General features: G+C 44.5%; 1 pseudogene across 1 annotated transcript in view; it reads left to right on the top strand.

Annotated features, from left to right (window-relative positions):
* The window catches only part of LOC143746056 (uncharacterized), a 129,781-nt pseudogene that overhangs the window by 3,699 nt on the left and 109,433 nt on the right, over positions 1-16,649 (top strand). The window contains exon 3 of the transcript XR_013206425.1: positions 1,690-3,721. The product of XR_013206425.1 is annotated as an uncharacterized LOC143746056 (transcript). The remainder of the gene's footprint in view (positions 1-1,689; positions 3,722-16,649) is intronic.

Below are 16,649 nucleotides of genomic sequence, written 5' to 3'. Positions count from 1 at the left end.
CTCGATGCGGCGCGGACGCACTTGGAAAAAACGAGCGCGTCGCACCGCGACCGCCTCGCTTCCATTATGAGCGTGCATACCGCGCGCCTACATTTGAAATAACGAACTTGAGCGCGCAAAAGACGCGATATGTGAGCAGGCCCATAGACGGGTAATCAAAAACGCACCCAAAGCTTGGATTTAAGTTTTATTTAATTTAATGGCATTTATGTTAAAGATACAGGAGAGTTATAATGCACACATAGCAGCCAATAAAATCTGTTGTTCGATATCTGACTGCTTGTATTGCCCCGTGACTGATGAAAAATGTGCCTTGTTGTGTGCAGTAGAATTGTGATGCATCGTAGAATCGAATTGAATCGAATCGTTACCTGGTGAATCGTAATCGAATCGAATTGTGAGGGCAGTGCAAATGCACAACCCTAATTAATATTGCAGCTTGCACTGCAAACTGTGCTGAAGATACGTGCCATCAAAGTCAGGCCACAAAATCCTGTTTCAAGACTTGACAACAATATCCTCCATTAGCACATGCAGAAACTAAGAAATGTATTTTTCTATTCAGATATTTATTTTAAGGAAAAATGACAAATGTTTGAATGTTGTACCTCAGATGTGTGAAATGTTCACCTGTTTGGCAAGTCTTTGTCATATGTTCTGACAATAAAGAGTAGTTTAAAACCACAAATAACGCTCTGGTTTCTACAACTTTCCCTTAGGAGCACAAATCTGCCTTCAAACTTGAAAGAAATAAAGATTTGACATTCATCGTGATAATTATCATAATCGACTAATATAAAAAAATTATCGTGATAATTTTTTTTGGCCATATCGCCCAGCCCTATTGTCCACAAACAAAAGTCGTGATATCGCACGCCCCTAACATAACTGGCACGTTTTGTTTTTGTTAGCTTATCCAGTACACAGCGTGGTGCGGCTGCGTTGTTAATTTCAAAAATGATGGGAAAAGGCCTGTTGACGAAAACATCACAGTACTTTTTTTCCTTTAACATTAAGTATTGCTTTTATAATTTTACTATAGTTAGAATTTTGCTAATATTTAACAAAGAAATTAGAATTTAGCTTTTCAGCCATTTTGACAGCTGGGTTGAGTGAAATATGTAGGACACAGATAATGCTAATAAAGTTTTAACTAGTTTTAAACAAGCTAAACCTGTGTTCACACTCGACTGTGAGCATGTGAAATTTCTGAAAAGGTCATGACTCATGATTTGATGTCACATTGCAGCATCTTTTTTCTTTAGATAAATTCAACATATAACAAATAATACATTTATGTAAAAATACGCAATCTACTCCACTTGACTGCAATTGAGTTGGTCTTTTAATTTAACTGATGCATTAATCTCGGCCACAAGTCTTCACTTGATACAAATGCAGGTGTCCTACATTTACATGCGTATAAATGGAAGCCAATGGAAGAAAAAGTCTAGTGTGACCAGCCTTTAATAAAGAAGTTTAGAAAAAATAATTAAATGGTAATCTAAAAGCTGGTGCCATAATAATGGCAGTATTCTCTATTATTTAATGTTAATATTACATTAGGTAATTGTGTCGATGTTCAAATACAATTGTAGTTCTCACTACAGAAACATGGGATATGTGCCTATAATGTTCAATAACTGAAAGATTTACCGAAAATGACTTTTTTTTCCCCTTTCATTTCAGACCTGATGGAAGTAAAGGAGGAAAAAGAAGAACTGAGTGAAGTGAAGGAGGAGAGAGAAGAACTGAGTGAAGTGAAGGAGGAGAGTGAAGAACTGAGTGAAGTGAAGGAGGAGAGAGAAGAACTGAGTGAAGTGAAGGAGGAGAGTGAAGAACTGAGTGAAGTGAAGGAGGAGAGAGAAGAACTGAGTGAAGTGAAGGAGGAGAGTGAAGAACTCAGTGAAGTGAAGGAGGAGAGTGAAGAACTGAGTGAAGTGAAGGAGGAGAGAGAAGAACTGAGTGAAGTGAAGGCGGAGAGTGAAGAACTGAGTGAAGTGAAGGAGGAGAGAGAGGAACTGAGTGAAGTGAAGGAGGATAGTGAAGAACTGAGAGAAGTGAAGGAGGAGAGTGAAGAACTGAGTGAAGTGAAGGAGGAGAGAGAAGAACTGAGTGAAGTGGAGGAGGAGAGTGAAGAACTGAGTGAAGTGAAGGAGGAGAGAGAAGAACTGAGTGAAGTGAAGGAGGAGAGTGAAGAACTGAGTGAAGTGAAGGAGGAAAGTGTTAAACCTGGGAAAAAAATGTTGAGTCGCTCAAAAACTAAAAAGACATCTTTAAAGAAAAAAGACAAGAAATCTACAACCTGCACTCAGTGTGGAAAGAGTTTTGTATATAAACAAGGTCTTGAGATTCACATGCGAATCCACACCAGAGAGAAGCCGTTCTCATGTGATCAGTGCGGGAAGAGCTTTACATACAAACAAAGTCTTGAGCTTCACATGAGTGTTCACACTGGAGAGAAGCCATATGTATGCCATCAATGTGGGAAGAGTTTCTTGCGATCATCTCACCTTAAGAAACACATGAGAGTTCATACTGGAGAGAAGCCGTTCACATGTGGTCAGTGTGGGAAGAGGTTTCCATACAGAGAAGGTCTCATTGTTCACATGAAGAGACACACTGGAGAGAAGCTCTTCACTTGCAATTGCTGTGAAAAGAGATTCTCAAGCAAACAACAACTAGAGATTCACATGAGAGTTCACACTGGAGATAAACCGTTCACATGCACTCAGTGTGGGAAGAGTTTCTCACACAGAGAAAATCTTAAAGTTCACATGAGGATCCACACTGGAGAAAGACCGTACACATGTGATCAATGCGGGAAGAGTTTCACACAATTGGTACAACTTAAAGGGCACAGGAATATCCACACAGGAGAGAAGCCTTACATATGTGATCAGTGTGGGAAACAGTTTCTTTGCGCATCAGCCCTGAAGACACACCTGACAGTTCATTCAAAGGAGAAGCCACATTCATGTTCTGTGTGTGGAAAGAGTTTTTCACTGCTGCCATATTTACATAGACATGAGAAAATTCATTGTGGTGTAAGGGATCATGTGTGCTATGAGTGTGGGAAGACTTTTATTTCATTGGCCTTTTTAAAACTGCACCAGAGAATTCACACTGGAGAAAAACCTTACAAGTGTTCACACTGTGAAAAGAGATTCAGTCAGTCAGCAAATCTGAAAAAACATGAGAGGATCCACACTGGAGAGAAGCCGCACACGTGTGATCAGTGCGGGAAGAGTTTCTCTGTCAAAGTTCAGCTAAAGCTGCACATGAGGATCCACACTGGAGAAAAACCTTACAAGTGTTCACACTGTGACAAGAGATTCAGTGTGTCAACAACAATGATAACACATGAGAGAATTCACACTGGAGAAAAACCTTACAAGTGTTCACACTGTGAAAAGAGATTCAATCAGCCAGCCCATCTGAAAACACATGAGAGGATCCACACTGGAGAGAAGCCGTACACATGTGATCAGTGCGGGACCAGTTTCGCTATTAAACGCAACCTGGATCAACACATGAGGATCCACACTGGAGAAAAACCTTACAAGTGTTCACACTGTGACAAGAGATTTAATCTGTCATCAACTCTGAAAAAACACGAAAGGATCCACAGCAGAGAGAAGCCGCACACGTGTGATCAGTGCGAGACGAGTTTCTATTTTAAAAGTCACCTGAAGCGACACATGAAGATCCATTCAGTGTAGAAACCACTTAAACACAGTCTGAGATCACGGTAAGTAGTTCATCTTTATGTACTGAGCAACAAAGTAGTTTCCTTACAGCCACGGTGAGCATCAGGACATTTTGTTGTTTTGATTGGTATCTGCTTGGAAAGATTTTCATTATTATAAGTATTTCATTATGAGGTGCAAACAGGCCCTAAAGCTAACTTTTTGTCACACCTGCCAATGGCTGGTGACTTAAAAAAAACTGTACCAGCCAAATAATGTTTTATCTGCCATGACACAATAACGACTCGGTTACTAACGTAACCTCGGTTCCCTCAGAGGAGGGAACGAGTATTGCGTAAGTAGCTTACGCTATGGGAAACTCCTTTTCTCGAGAATATTGAAGGCTTTATGTAAAACGCATTGCAGCTGCACAGCAGACAGCAATGAACAAAGGAGCTCGGTCATTGGCTGTGCTGCGGCAACTTGCTCGAACCAATGACGGGGCGACTCTGAATGCACGACCAATGAGCGCGCCGCGCGCGTCAGAGCCCGCCAAGATGGGCGTGGCCAAGAGCTATATATTGGGCGCCCCGTCATGAGAGTTCTTTAGGTTAAAACGACTGAAGCGAACTAACCAAGCACAAGCACGGCAGCTTACACAATGCTCGTTCCCTCCTCTCAGGGAACCGAGGTTACGTTAGTAACCGAGTCGTTCCCTTTCGAGAGGTCTCTCCTATTGCGTAAGTAGCTTACGCTATGGGAACACCATGCAAAACGCCGTGCGTGCTGAACTTCGCCTTATGATAGCCAGAGGCAGGTGCCTGAGCTAAAAAAGCAAAGTTATCATCCAACCAGCCGGCAGAGGCGAGCTTTATATGTGGGAAAAAAGTAAAGAGCGGCCAGAAGGCGCTCAGTGTAACACAAGCACATACACAATCTAGATACGAACTCATAGTTCTACTAGCATCATGCTGATAGTACATTGGAATGCAATGTCGGGACCTGTAGGTTGTAAAACCTGATAAATGTGGACGGTGAGGCCCAGCATGCCGCCGCACAAATATCCTCGATCGGTATCCCACTCGACCACGCCCAGGAAGAAGCCACACTCCTGGTGGTGTGTGCTTTGACTCCCCAGGGGCATTGAAGTCCCTTGGCTTCATAAGCCAGAGCTATAGCCTCAACTATCCAGTGAGAAATTCTCTGCTTTGAAACGGCGGAACCCTTCGTACGGCCGCCAAAGCATACAAACAGTTGTTCTGTCTGTCTGAATAGGGCAGAACGCTCCAAATAAGCTCTGAGAGCCCTAACGGGGCAGAGTAGGTTAGCGTCGTGTTCGTCTGCTGGAGACGATAGCGCAGTTAGGGAGATAACCTGTGCTCTGAGGGGAGTGGTGAGCAATTCAGGAATATACCCATGTTTTGGCCAAAGGACGACCCTTCAGTCGTTATGTCCGAATTCCAAGCAGGCAGCGCTTGCCGAAAGCGCGTGCAGATCGCCCACTCTCTTGACCGAGGCGAGTGCCAGCAAGAGCGCAGTTTTAAGCGAGAGCTGCTTAAGGTGCACGGTTCGGAGTGGTTCGAACGGGGGCCCTTTAAGAGCGTCTAGGACAGTACCTAGGTCCCAGATCGGCACTGAGGGGGGGCGTGAAGGGTTCATCCTCCTAGCGCCCCTTAGGAAACGAATAATTAGGTCGTTTCTTCCCAATGGACGTTCCATCACAGGGTCGTGTGACGCTGTGATGGCCGCCACATATACTTTGAGCGTGGAGGGGGGAGCGGCCCGCCTCCAGAAGCCCTTGTAGAAAAGCGAGTACGTTCGTAATCTCGCATGTTTCAGGCTTCAGGCCCTCGGCGTTACACCAGTCACTGAACACTTTCCATTTCTGGGCATATAAGCGTCTCGTGGAGGGCGCCCGCGCCTCAGTGATGGTTTTTAGCGCTCCACTCGTGAGGTTCCTGGGAACCCGTTGAGGGGCCATGCATGAAGAGCCCACAGATCGGGGCGGGGATGAAATATCATCCTGCTGGCCTGACTGAGGAGGTCTGGCCTCAGTGGAATCGGCCGTGGTGCAGATTGCATTTGCATCAATTCTGGAAACCATGTTTGGTTCTTCCAGAGTGGGGCTATCAGGAGCACTGCGTTTTTCTCCTCTCTGACCCGACTGATGACCTGTGGCAGCATCGCGATTGGGGGAAAAGCATATAAGGGGCGGCTCGGCCAGCTCTGGGCGAGCGCGTCCGTGCTTTTTGTGAAGAAAAGAGGGCAGTGTGCATTCTCCTTGGAGGCGAAGAGGTCGACCTCCGCCTCGCCGAAGATTTTCCATAACCACTGAATCGTCAGCGGGTTGAGAGCCCATTCTCCTGGGAGAATCTTGTCTCTGGATAGCAAGTCTGCCCCTTGGTTCAGCGCGCCTGGCACATGCGCTGCTCTCAGCGAGCGCAAGTTGTGCTGGGACCATAAGATGAGTCTCCTAGCCATTGAATGCATGGAGCTCGACCTGAGTCCACCCTGGTGATTTATGTACGACACTACCGTCATGTTGTCCGACACTACCGTCATGTTGTCCGTTCGTTGGACGTGTTCGTTTTTTAGATGTGGAAGCAGGGCTCTGAGAGCCAAAGCGACCGCTTTCATCTCCAGACAGTTTATGTGTAGGCGCTTCTCCGGGTTTGACCAAAAGCCGGAGACAGGCCTGCCCTCGTAAAGGGCCCCCCAACCTATTTTGGAGGCATCTGTTGTGATCATCTTTCTCCTTGTGTTCACACCCAGGCTCACGCCTGACTGGTACCAGTCGGCGGCTTTCCAGTGCGTCAGGGCTTTTATACAGCCGTGGTTCGCTCTGATTAAAAGGTGGCCCGAACGCGGCTCTTGAGCCAGCGTTGGAGAGGACGCATATGCAACAATCCTAGCTGGAGTATGGCCGATGCTGAGGCCATGAGACCTAGTATCCTCTGAAACCGCTTGACGGGGGCGCGCGCGCCCGCCCTGAATGATGTTGCAAGGCGCCGGATGGTGAGCGCGCTTTCTGATGAGAGACGAGCTGTCATTTGCATCGAGTCTAGAACTATTCCCAGGAAAGAAATCTTTTGGCTGGGAGATAGTATACTTTTTGCAAAATTGATTCTTAGACCCAGGCATTCTAGATGGCTGATAATCCAAGATCTGTGTGTTATTAACTGACTCTCTGATTGTGCTAGAACCAGCCAATCGTCGAGATAATTCAGTATTCGCACTCCCCTTCGTTTCATGGGGGAAAGTGCTGCATCCATACATTTCGTGAATGTAACGGGAGCCAGGGACAGGCCGAACGGAAGTACTGTCTACTGGTAAGACTGTCCCTCGAACGTGAATCTCAGAAAAGGCCTGTGATGAGGCGCTATTGGAATGTGAAAGTAAGCATCTTTCAGATCCACTGAGAGAAACCAATCTCCTGGGCGTACTTGCGCGAGGATATGTTTGGTTGTTAACATTCTGAACGAGCGAATCATTAGTGCTTTGTTCAGGTGTCTGAGATCTAGGATGGGGCGGAGACCGCCATCCTTTTTCGGGACGAGGAATTAGCGGCTGTAAAAACCTGCCCCTGCTCATAGAGGGGGAAACAGTTTCCACAGCGCCCTTTTCTATTAATTTGCGCACCTCGGTGCGTAGAACATGCGAACACTCCTTTCTCACTTTCGTCTCGACCACAGTCGTAAAACGTGGTGGTCTGCGAGCGAACTGGAGCGAGAGTTTTATTATACTCAACACCCATTTCGGCATATCTGGAATGGTTTCCCATGCCACTGCATGTACAGATATGGGCTGAATACAGGCTAGGGGCGGGCCGCTGTGACGTAGGGACCCGGCCAGCGAATTGCCTGAGCTCGTAGCTCTCAGAGGCGCGCGCGCTGCGCAGCCGTGTGAATCGGCGCGTGTGTGATTACAACAGCGCGTGCTATGTCGGTAAGACTCGCAGCCTGAGCTGGGGTTGTGTTTGATACTGCAGGGACAGTGTTTATAAGTGGGGGTGCATAGACAGTGGTAGGCACACGCGTCACTTTTATAATGTTTCCCGCTTTTACTGGGGATGAATTCATAACTGTGTGAACAGTGCTTGTGTGTAGTGGTGCGTACATGACCGTAGGCACGTGATCTACATTCATGGGGCGTGCAGCCTGAGCTGGGAATGAATTTGGCACTGTTTTGACAGTATCTGGGAATGCACACTTTGTGGACATGTGAACCCTTAGTGACACAGGCAGAAAAAGACTCTTTTTTTGTGTTTTCTGTGTGTCGCCGTAAAAACGGCGTTTGTTTGCAGGTGAGCGAGCTCTGTGACTGGCCCATTGACTGCTGTATAGACATTTCCAGCCGCCTGTACGGGGACTGGGTAATGTTTGAGATTTTGCAGAGAGAGTGGTCCGGCTTTTGCGAGACACGCACTCTCTCTTCTCATTCCTGTGGCTAGGAAGGCTTTCGAGGCTCAGGGTTCAGCACGATCTTGGGCCGAGGACCCCGTCGCTCAGGACGCGGCTTGCGGTTGTGGGAGTGCGAGCGGCGTCGAGCGTCAGTCTGAGGCGCGGGCTGAGAGGCGGTGGGGGCTGCTCTAGCCCGCTGCGGCTGTGGCGGCCTCTGTCTGCTCTGCGATGAGCTGGAGCGTTTAGGCAGAAAATGGCGCATAGCTTGTGAAGCGTTCTGGGCCTCAGTGAAGCGTTCGGCGAAACCTTTAACTGCCGGTCCAAACAGCCCGCTGGTGGAGATAGGCGCGTCGAGAAACGGGGCTTTATCCGCGTCTTTCATCTCCGTCAAAGTCAGCCACAAATGGCGCTCGAGAACAGTCAAATTAGCCATGGCGCGGCCAATAGACTGGGCGGTGGCCTTCGTGGCTCGCAGGGCTATGTCAGTCGCGCTGCGTAGGTCCTTGAAGGCTTCGGGTTCGGGGCCAGACTCGTCCAGGGAGCGGAGAAGCTTGGCTTGGAACACTTGAAGTACCGCCATTGAGTGAAGCGCTGACGCAGCTTGGCCTGCGGTGGCGTAGGCGCGACCAGCGAGAGCCGAAGTAGTGCGGCAGGGCTTCGAGGGGTGGGAAGCCTTGGCTTTCCATCCAGTGGTGGAGGGCGGGCAGAGATGATTGGCCACGGCCTCCTCGAGGGGCGGCGTTCCCTCGTAGCCTCTTTCCTTCGCGCCGTCCACAGAGGAGAGCGACGAAGAAAAAGAAGGCTTCAGACGCGCAGAGTGGGGGGTTTTCCATGACTTGGTGAGTTCGTCGTGAACTTCCGAGAAGAAAGGAGAAGGCCTTTGCCGAGGGGCCTGCTGGCGCACCTGCAGAAACCACTCGTCCAGTTGGCTTCGGGTTGGTTCTTCGGGACAAGACCAATCGAGCCCGAGGTCCTCCACGGCCTTAGAGAGGATGCGGACAATCTCCGTATCCATAGAGGATCCCCCACTCGTGTTAGTTAGCGTCGACGGGGCGGGGTCGAAAGTGGAGCCCGGCCAGTCGTCAGATGCAGCGTCGATGGACAAAGAGTCATCTACTCCCCCGTCGTCCTCGGACGCGCCGAAAGTCACAAGGCCCACCGCTCTGCTAGAGGGGTGTGGGTCCGGCTGGGTGAACTGAATCGGCGGTGGGGAGGACACGAGCGGCGGTGAAGCACGCGGAGACTGGCTCGGCGTGACGTCACTGAGCTCAGGTTCAGGAAGCCTCTGTGAGCGGTGCTTTTTCTTAACACGCGGCTCAAACAGAGGGGTGTCCGCGATGGGCTCGCTCGCAGTGAAAACGGCGAAGCGAGCCCGCAGTGCGGAGAGACCCAGGTCGTCACATTCCGGGCATCCGCCCTTGGTCAAAGCAGCTTCTGCGTGGTCCCGGCCCTTGCAGCGAGCGCAGATGATGTGACGATCCCAGTCCGGAAGAAGGTCTCTGCACGACCCGCAGGAAGGCATTTGGAACAACGCCTCAGAAAATTGCTCTTTTACAAATGTCGCGGGGCGAACAGATGAAAATACTTGCGTGTAGCGCGCCGGATGGCTCAGTAGGATGGCGTTCGAAGGCGGCTGAAGATGCCGACGTCCTCGTAGCAATCCCGCTGGTACGCTTTTCCACGGCGGCGAAGGCTTTCAATAATCCGGAGGATTCAGCGAAGAAGGTGTTCGCTGAAGGAGATTAAATCTAAAGAACTCTCATGACGGGGCGCCCAATATATAGCTCTTGGCCACGGCCATCTTGGCGGGCTCTGACGCGCGCGGGCGCGAGGCGCGCTCATTGGTCGCGCATTCAGAGTCGCCCCGTCATTGGTTCGAGCAAGTTGCCGCAGCACAGCCAATGACCGAGCTCCTTTGCTCATTGATGTCTGCTGTGCAGCTGCAATGCGTTTTACATAAAGACTTCAATATTCTCGAGAAAAGGAGTTTTCGCATAGCGTAAGTTACTTACGCAATAGGAGAGACCTCTCGAAAGGGAACAGGCAGTTATGACACAACTTTTTTATTATTCATAATCCTCTATTCCAATGTGTTACCTCAGCTAAAACTACTAACTTAACTTATATAAATTCAATAGCCTACATTTTAAAAGACAAGTAAACGGTCAATATTAAAATAAGAACAAAATCAAATTATAAGCAAAAGGACAAATAAATGCAATACAACAAAGATACAAATTAAATAAAGGGTTGGTATAATGCCCTTTTCACAATATGTAAAATAAGTCTTTAACGTCCCCAGAGTGTGTATGTTTAGTTTTAGCTCAAAATACCCCACAGATCTTTTTATATAGCATGTTAAAATTGTCAATTTTTTAGGGTGAGCAAAAACTCACAGTTTTTGTGTCTGTCCCTTTAAATGCAAATGAGCTGCTGCTCCTGGCACAGGGGGCGGAGCTTCAACTGTCGTTTTACCTCACACAGACATGCACTGGAAATTTCACAAACTTTAAGCCTTTTATGTTTAAACCAGATTCAGATAATTGATGGAGAGACTCAAGAAGTGACAACATGTAGAATGCAACAGGATCAAATCATAATCAACCACCCCTTTAAATAAATAGTGCTCTTTGAGCAGGTCTTGTTTTCAGGTACCGAAATGTAATTAAGTAGGCTAATCTAATAAATAACACTGCATAAACTTCATATCCTTTTTAAAGTGTAAGAGCAGTGAGTGATTTTTTTTTCTTTGCCCTTTGTTGTTTGATTTAATATTTTAAAAAAGCAGACAGTAGCAGGATCATAAGGATTCTGCCATTTTAAGATTGAAGGCATGCATGATCATCATGCCTTTTGTGTTTGCGTTCACTTATGCATACTAGGACTTATGTTCACTATGCTTACTAGGACACTGGCCAAGACTGTTTTGTCATAATTTTGAGTGAATTTGTCCATTCAAGACCAGGAAGGCATGAAAGAGAGCTCAACTTTGCGCATTGTCTGAGAGACTGCTTTCCGGTTGCGCACTTCGACTTTAACTGTGTTAAACTTCCCACACAGCGTGTGAGTAACAAATTCCCTTTGTACTTCAAAAAATTGTTACTGGCGACTGACACTGTTTCGTCTCTCATGTGGCGCTTGGCGAGTGTTCATGTTAGGTCTTGGGTTCAAGTCATCATAATGAGAAAGTTATTTTCATTATTATGGGTCCCCCTCCCCAGCTCAGGTGGAGCTCGACCTATTGAAATGTGCCTGAGTGCAGCGGTGAAACTCTGTTGAATGTCAATGGGGAAAGATCTCTAGGAAGGCCAGAGACTACAGTCACATGCTCCACCCATTAAATGGCTTATTACAGTGGTCCCAGTGTTTCAGTGTGGTTTCAAAGAGGTATTTTCTCCCCCTCCAAACAAGTGTGAGGGAGTTTCGGCCCAATAATTGTTCACGCTGTTGTAGATCTCTTCACCTGGAACAAAATCGCTCATTCCCCCCTATTCTTCTCTCTGTTGAGAGAAGGTGTGTCTTTGCTCTGGAACTGCCAACTCTAAGAAAGTTAAGAGAGTACGGACACTCAGTAATACTGATCGCTGGCTGATGGAGATAATACAACTCCTCTGCAACCAGCGTTGGCCTCTACTGTTGTGCTGCGACGACCTCTCACAAGTGCACAGGGATGTTTTTCATCCAACTCTGGACACAGTGGCTCTCTGGGGATGGCCTTAAGAGTTACAGGTTTACGCTTTGAAGCTGCTCTAGTGTTCTGAATTTAGTGAACATGAATTTTCATGTTTGAGCAACTGTGTGCACAGATGCATTATTCCTTTTTCTCTGTTCTTTTGTGGATGTGTCATGCTTCCTGCAGGAGCTTTTGGATAAGGGCAGATCCTTTTCTTTTCTAAAGGCACATTTTGCTGTGATTTCTGCATATTATGTGGGGACAGAAACACTATAGTTCAACAGCTGCTCGTCTGCAGGTTTATGAGAGGTGCGCGGCATCTGAGCAAGGTTGTTAAACCACTGACTCAATTGTGGGATCTGTCTGTGGTCCTCAGCCCCTTTTGAGCCTATAGGTAGTATTGATTTAAAGCTCCTTTCACTAAAGGCTGCTTTATTATTGGCTCTTTCAACTGTGAAGCTGGGTAAGTGAACTTTATGCTTCGTTGGTTCATAACTCCTGTATTCAGTTCTCAAAACCAATCAAGTGTTTGTGCCTAAAAGTTAGCTAAATTAAGTCAGCTCTTGCCTGTAAACAGGGGGATAATACTGGCTTACCATCCGCCACCTTTTTCATCATCGAAGAATGAGCAGCTTCATTGTGTCACTATGCAAACAGAATTAAAATACAAAGGAAGAGAAATCAGTTAGTTGTTTCTTGGGCTGATTCTCATAAGGGTAAACCTATGTCACTGAGTAGTAGAAGCTATTATATTAGGTTATAATAGCATGGGATCTTGCTATAAAATTTATAAGAACATTCTTAAGTCTGAATCAGGCTGGAATTGGTTTTAATTGAGGCCATCCATAATATTTACATCTAAGTACTAGAGCTTGCGGTTATGGTAAGGGATGGGACATTTCCTGAACACACGCTAAGCCCTGCCAATCATAACACACTGGGCCATCTAACCAATCATAACACACTGGGCCATCTAACCAATCATAACACACTGGGCCATCTAACCAATCATAACACACTGGGCCATCTAACCAATCATAACACACTGGGCCATCTAACCAATCACAGCACATTTCGTATTTTGGAAGGAAATACTGGCTGAAGCATTCAACCAGACTAGGGACAGTGGAGCTGTAATAATGTAAAATATGTGAAAAATAAGCATGAAAGCATACTCTAGTACACACCAAAAATAAAATTAAGACTTCATAAAAGGTTATAATAGGACCCCTTTAATATTTGATTAATTATTTTGACATTTGATATGAATTTGACCTAGGAAAACCCTATATGCAGATGAACTGGGAAATCTGAAAGCCTTTTAACACTAAACACATTTTGAACAGAAACAGAGACATTCACGCTGGGCTGGAATATTCACCCACTAATGAAGCAATGCTTTTTTCTTCAGAGAATATTTCTTCTATTTTACGCTGTCGGTGTATGAGTGAGTGAGTGAATGGGTGAATGTGAGGCAATATGTAAAGTGCTTTGGTGGCCATTGGGTCTGTGAAAGCGCTATATAAATGCAGTCCATTTACCATTTGGTCTTTAAAGAAATATGCTAACCAATAAGATATAACTTTGAGCTGCTGCAAATACACATTTAAGAGAATTTGGTGAAACCAGCATTAAAGATTAAAATTACTTTAAATGAAACATTAGCATTTCATGTACACTTTGAACTACATGAGTAATACATGATTAGTCAATTGTGTAAAATAATCCATTGAAAGTTTTTATTTTTATTTTGTTTTTTTACATTAACAGGACATTTACATTTATTGCTTTGGCAGACATTTTTACGACAGCTGAAAGTTCAGTGCATGTATCGCCCTCTGTTGAACAGGCGTGAATTAGCTTTTCCTTCAGTCCAACACATATTTGTTTGACGTTTGTTGTGAAAGGGCCGTCTGTCAACATATTCCCTCATTTTTGCATAGCTTAGAGGCCAATCAGCTTGTGTCGTGTAAACGATGTGATTTCTTACAGATCACGTCAAGCCTACGTCATCTAGAGTTTCATGACCAAACTAGTGACTTCTAACACAAATCATCTTCATGACATTAAAATAGATCATAATCGTGCACAGCAGTTGTTGACCAGATTTAATGGGATGAAAATGACTATTGAACTCATCAGTGATCTTGACTTTGAGTAGGGCTGTGACGGTATGGGATTTTTTGTTACCGCGGTGAAGAAGCAACAAATCTCGGGGTTTGGCGGTTAACCGACCCAATTAAATTGTAAATATTAATAATGAACTATGAACTGTGAATTATGGTAAACTTAAACAACCTTTTAATCATTATAAAGCAGTTTTCTTTATTATTAACAGCAAATTAACATTTATATTAAATTGTAAATAAAATAATTAACTATTAATTAGGCTAAACATAAACAACCTTTTTTTAAAAGTGCAAAATAAAAGGGCAATAATAGTCTGAACAAGTATTCGGCTGTTGGGCCGCTAAAGTGAATCGTCTAGTCCTGCTGCTTTATTTTTCGGTTTTCAGGTTTCGTGACAGGAAAACCACAACAAACCACAAGGAAAACTACAACTACATTTGGATTATTAGACAATGTCGAAATAAAGTGAATCTGCAGAGTTTTGCATTCAAAGGCATGTAAAGGGAACCATAGACACAGAGAAGAAAGAGTTAACTCTTCACGTGTGCTCTCGCTCATGACCGCTACTGAACATCTAAACACAAACAACGATCAAATGCACATAGACGGATCTTCTTCCGTCTGTTCTTCAAAATGTAATCAAATGTATATTTCTGCAAGCATGTTTAAACTGACAGTGTCTAAGGCAGGCAAAGGCATTTTTCAAGTCGAGTTCGCAAGCCACTGCGCAATATACACACATTACTGTGTGGTAGGGTTCATTTCATAAACTGTGGACAAGGTTATTTAATGTAGCCTATAAATTAATGCATATGTAAATAAAACGGATAATGTTATACTTTGTAGTAGCGCTATCGTCGCGTAATAATCTGTTTGGTTGTAAAATGTATTACCTGAATAAATGAAATGAAATCGATTGTCTCGTCCTGTGGAATCATTCATTCACAGACATCTTACGAAGATGTTCAACTAATAAAGATCTTCATCGTTGGCAAAAATATGATGCATTTGCAGATTTGCTTTCACTAGACTGTACTGTAAGTCCCCGGCCACTTCATCCAACGCTCTTGATGTTTTTAAATCTTCCTGTTACGACTCCGAGTCGAGTGTGAATTGAAAGCGCTTCAGACGATTCAGTGCGTGAGGAACTGAACAGATCATTCGAACTGATTCGCGAACCGATTTAGACAGATCAGCCAACTTGTTTGATGAAGTCTTTAAACAGAATCGACTCAAAAGAGTGATTAATTTGTGAATTGAGCATCGCTCCTGCCCATAAAAAAAGATACAGCGCACTTGGAATAAACATGTATTGCATTAAAATAAAGTCACGAGAGGAACGTCGCCCAACGTAACGAAGTAAAAGGTACAGAAAACTTTGAGCAGAAAAAAAAAGTGCAGTGTTGACCTCACACCGCGGTAGGCATCTCATTCACGCGATATTGCGGTGATGCGGTTATCGTCACACCCCTAACTTTGAGCTTCACTTTTCATTTCACATTTGCCTCTTTTGAAATCTCACTTGATTTAATGTTTCTTTTAGACCTGATGGATGTGAACAAGAAAGGAAAAACAAGCGAAAAATCCTGTCTGTAAATCAAAATCTGTAAATCAAGGCTGAAGAGTCACATGAGTTCACACTGGGAAGCGGCGGCTCAGGCTTTCGCTCTTTCTTCAGAATGAGAAGCTGATGTGATTTCAGAGCATTTAACTGTGATCAGTGCGGTAAAAGGTTTCATTGGGCTTCAGTCCTGAAGAAACACCTGATGATTCACACAAAGGAAAAGATGCATTAGTAATATTACAGCAGAAAAGATACGGCGGTGTGTGTTTCAGTGCATGAAGTCCTTTACTACAGACGATGAAGTGAAAGAGTGCCGCAAAATTCACACTGGAGAAGAAGGCCATAACACTTTTATGAGAGACATGAATCTGATATTATTATTTTTTTACTAATTCTTCATTGTTTTTCATTAGAACATCTAGTTTCTCTTCCACTTCTACTCTTCCATGCAAATGCAAGATATACTTTATTGTATCTTTGAAACTGGACTCTTTTCTTCTCTGAGATGCTTTGGCTCTTATAAGTCAGCAAAGAGAGAGATCTGTCTCCTTCAGTTTCACTTTTACTTAATGTTTGTATTTGCTTAAAGTAATGATTGATTAAACTCTTTACTTATTTTATCAACATCTCAATGTTATTGTCAGTTTTTATTTTATGCTCATTCTGCTTGAATCAGGAATCATTTTAGTTCTGAAAGACATGAAGTATTATTTGCTTTTAGATCTCTCCATGTTGTTAATTTCTCATTAGAAATTTTAAATGGCTAATACGTAGATCCAGTATCATATATACATTTCAAAGAGTTTGTTTTAGTCAGTTTGATATTTTATGCACATCATGAGGCTTATTGAAGTCAACAATTACTATGAACTTTAAACAACACACAGTTTTCATAAAATATACTGAAATGATTTCTGTCTCTATCCCAACCAAATAGATAGCTTCACACAACCAGCAGAAAGAGAGCAGCTGGAATAAAGAGAAGTGGTGTGTAATCCTTGTTTTTTGTAGATATTTTGTCATTGTGAACCGTATAAGGTGAATTTTTGATCATCTATCATTGACGCACATCTATGAGCCGCAAATCACGAGACGACAGTGATGTCATACAACTCTTAGCGGATACCGGGCCAGAAAAGAAAATTAGATGAACTTGGCCAAAAACAAACATGACTTTAATAATAATTGTATTA

This window comes from Siphateles boraxobius, unplaced genomic scaffold (assembly GCF_051911475.1).
Source record: "Siphateles boraxobius isolate OS27281-9 unplaced genomic scaffold, OSU_SipBor_1 21, whole genome shotgun sequence".
In the NCBI taxonomy this organism is placed as follows: Eukaryota; Metazoa; Chordata; class Actinopteri; order Cypriniformes; family Leuciscidae; genus Siphateles; species Siphateles boraxobius.
This window is presented reverse-complemented; position numbering and strand designations above follow the sequence as displayed.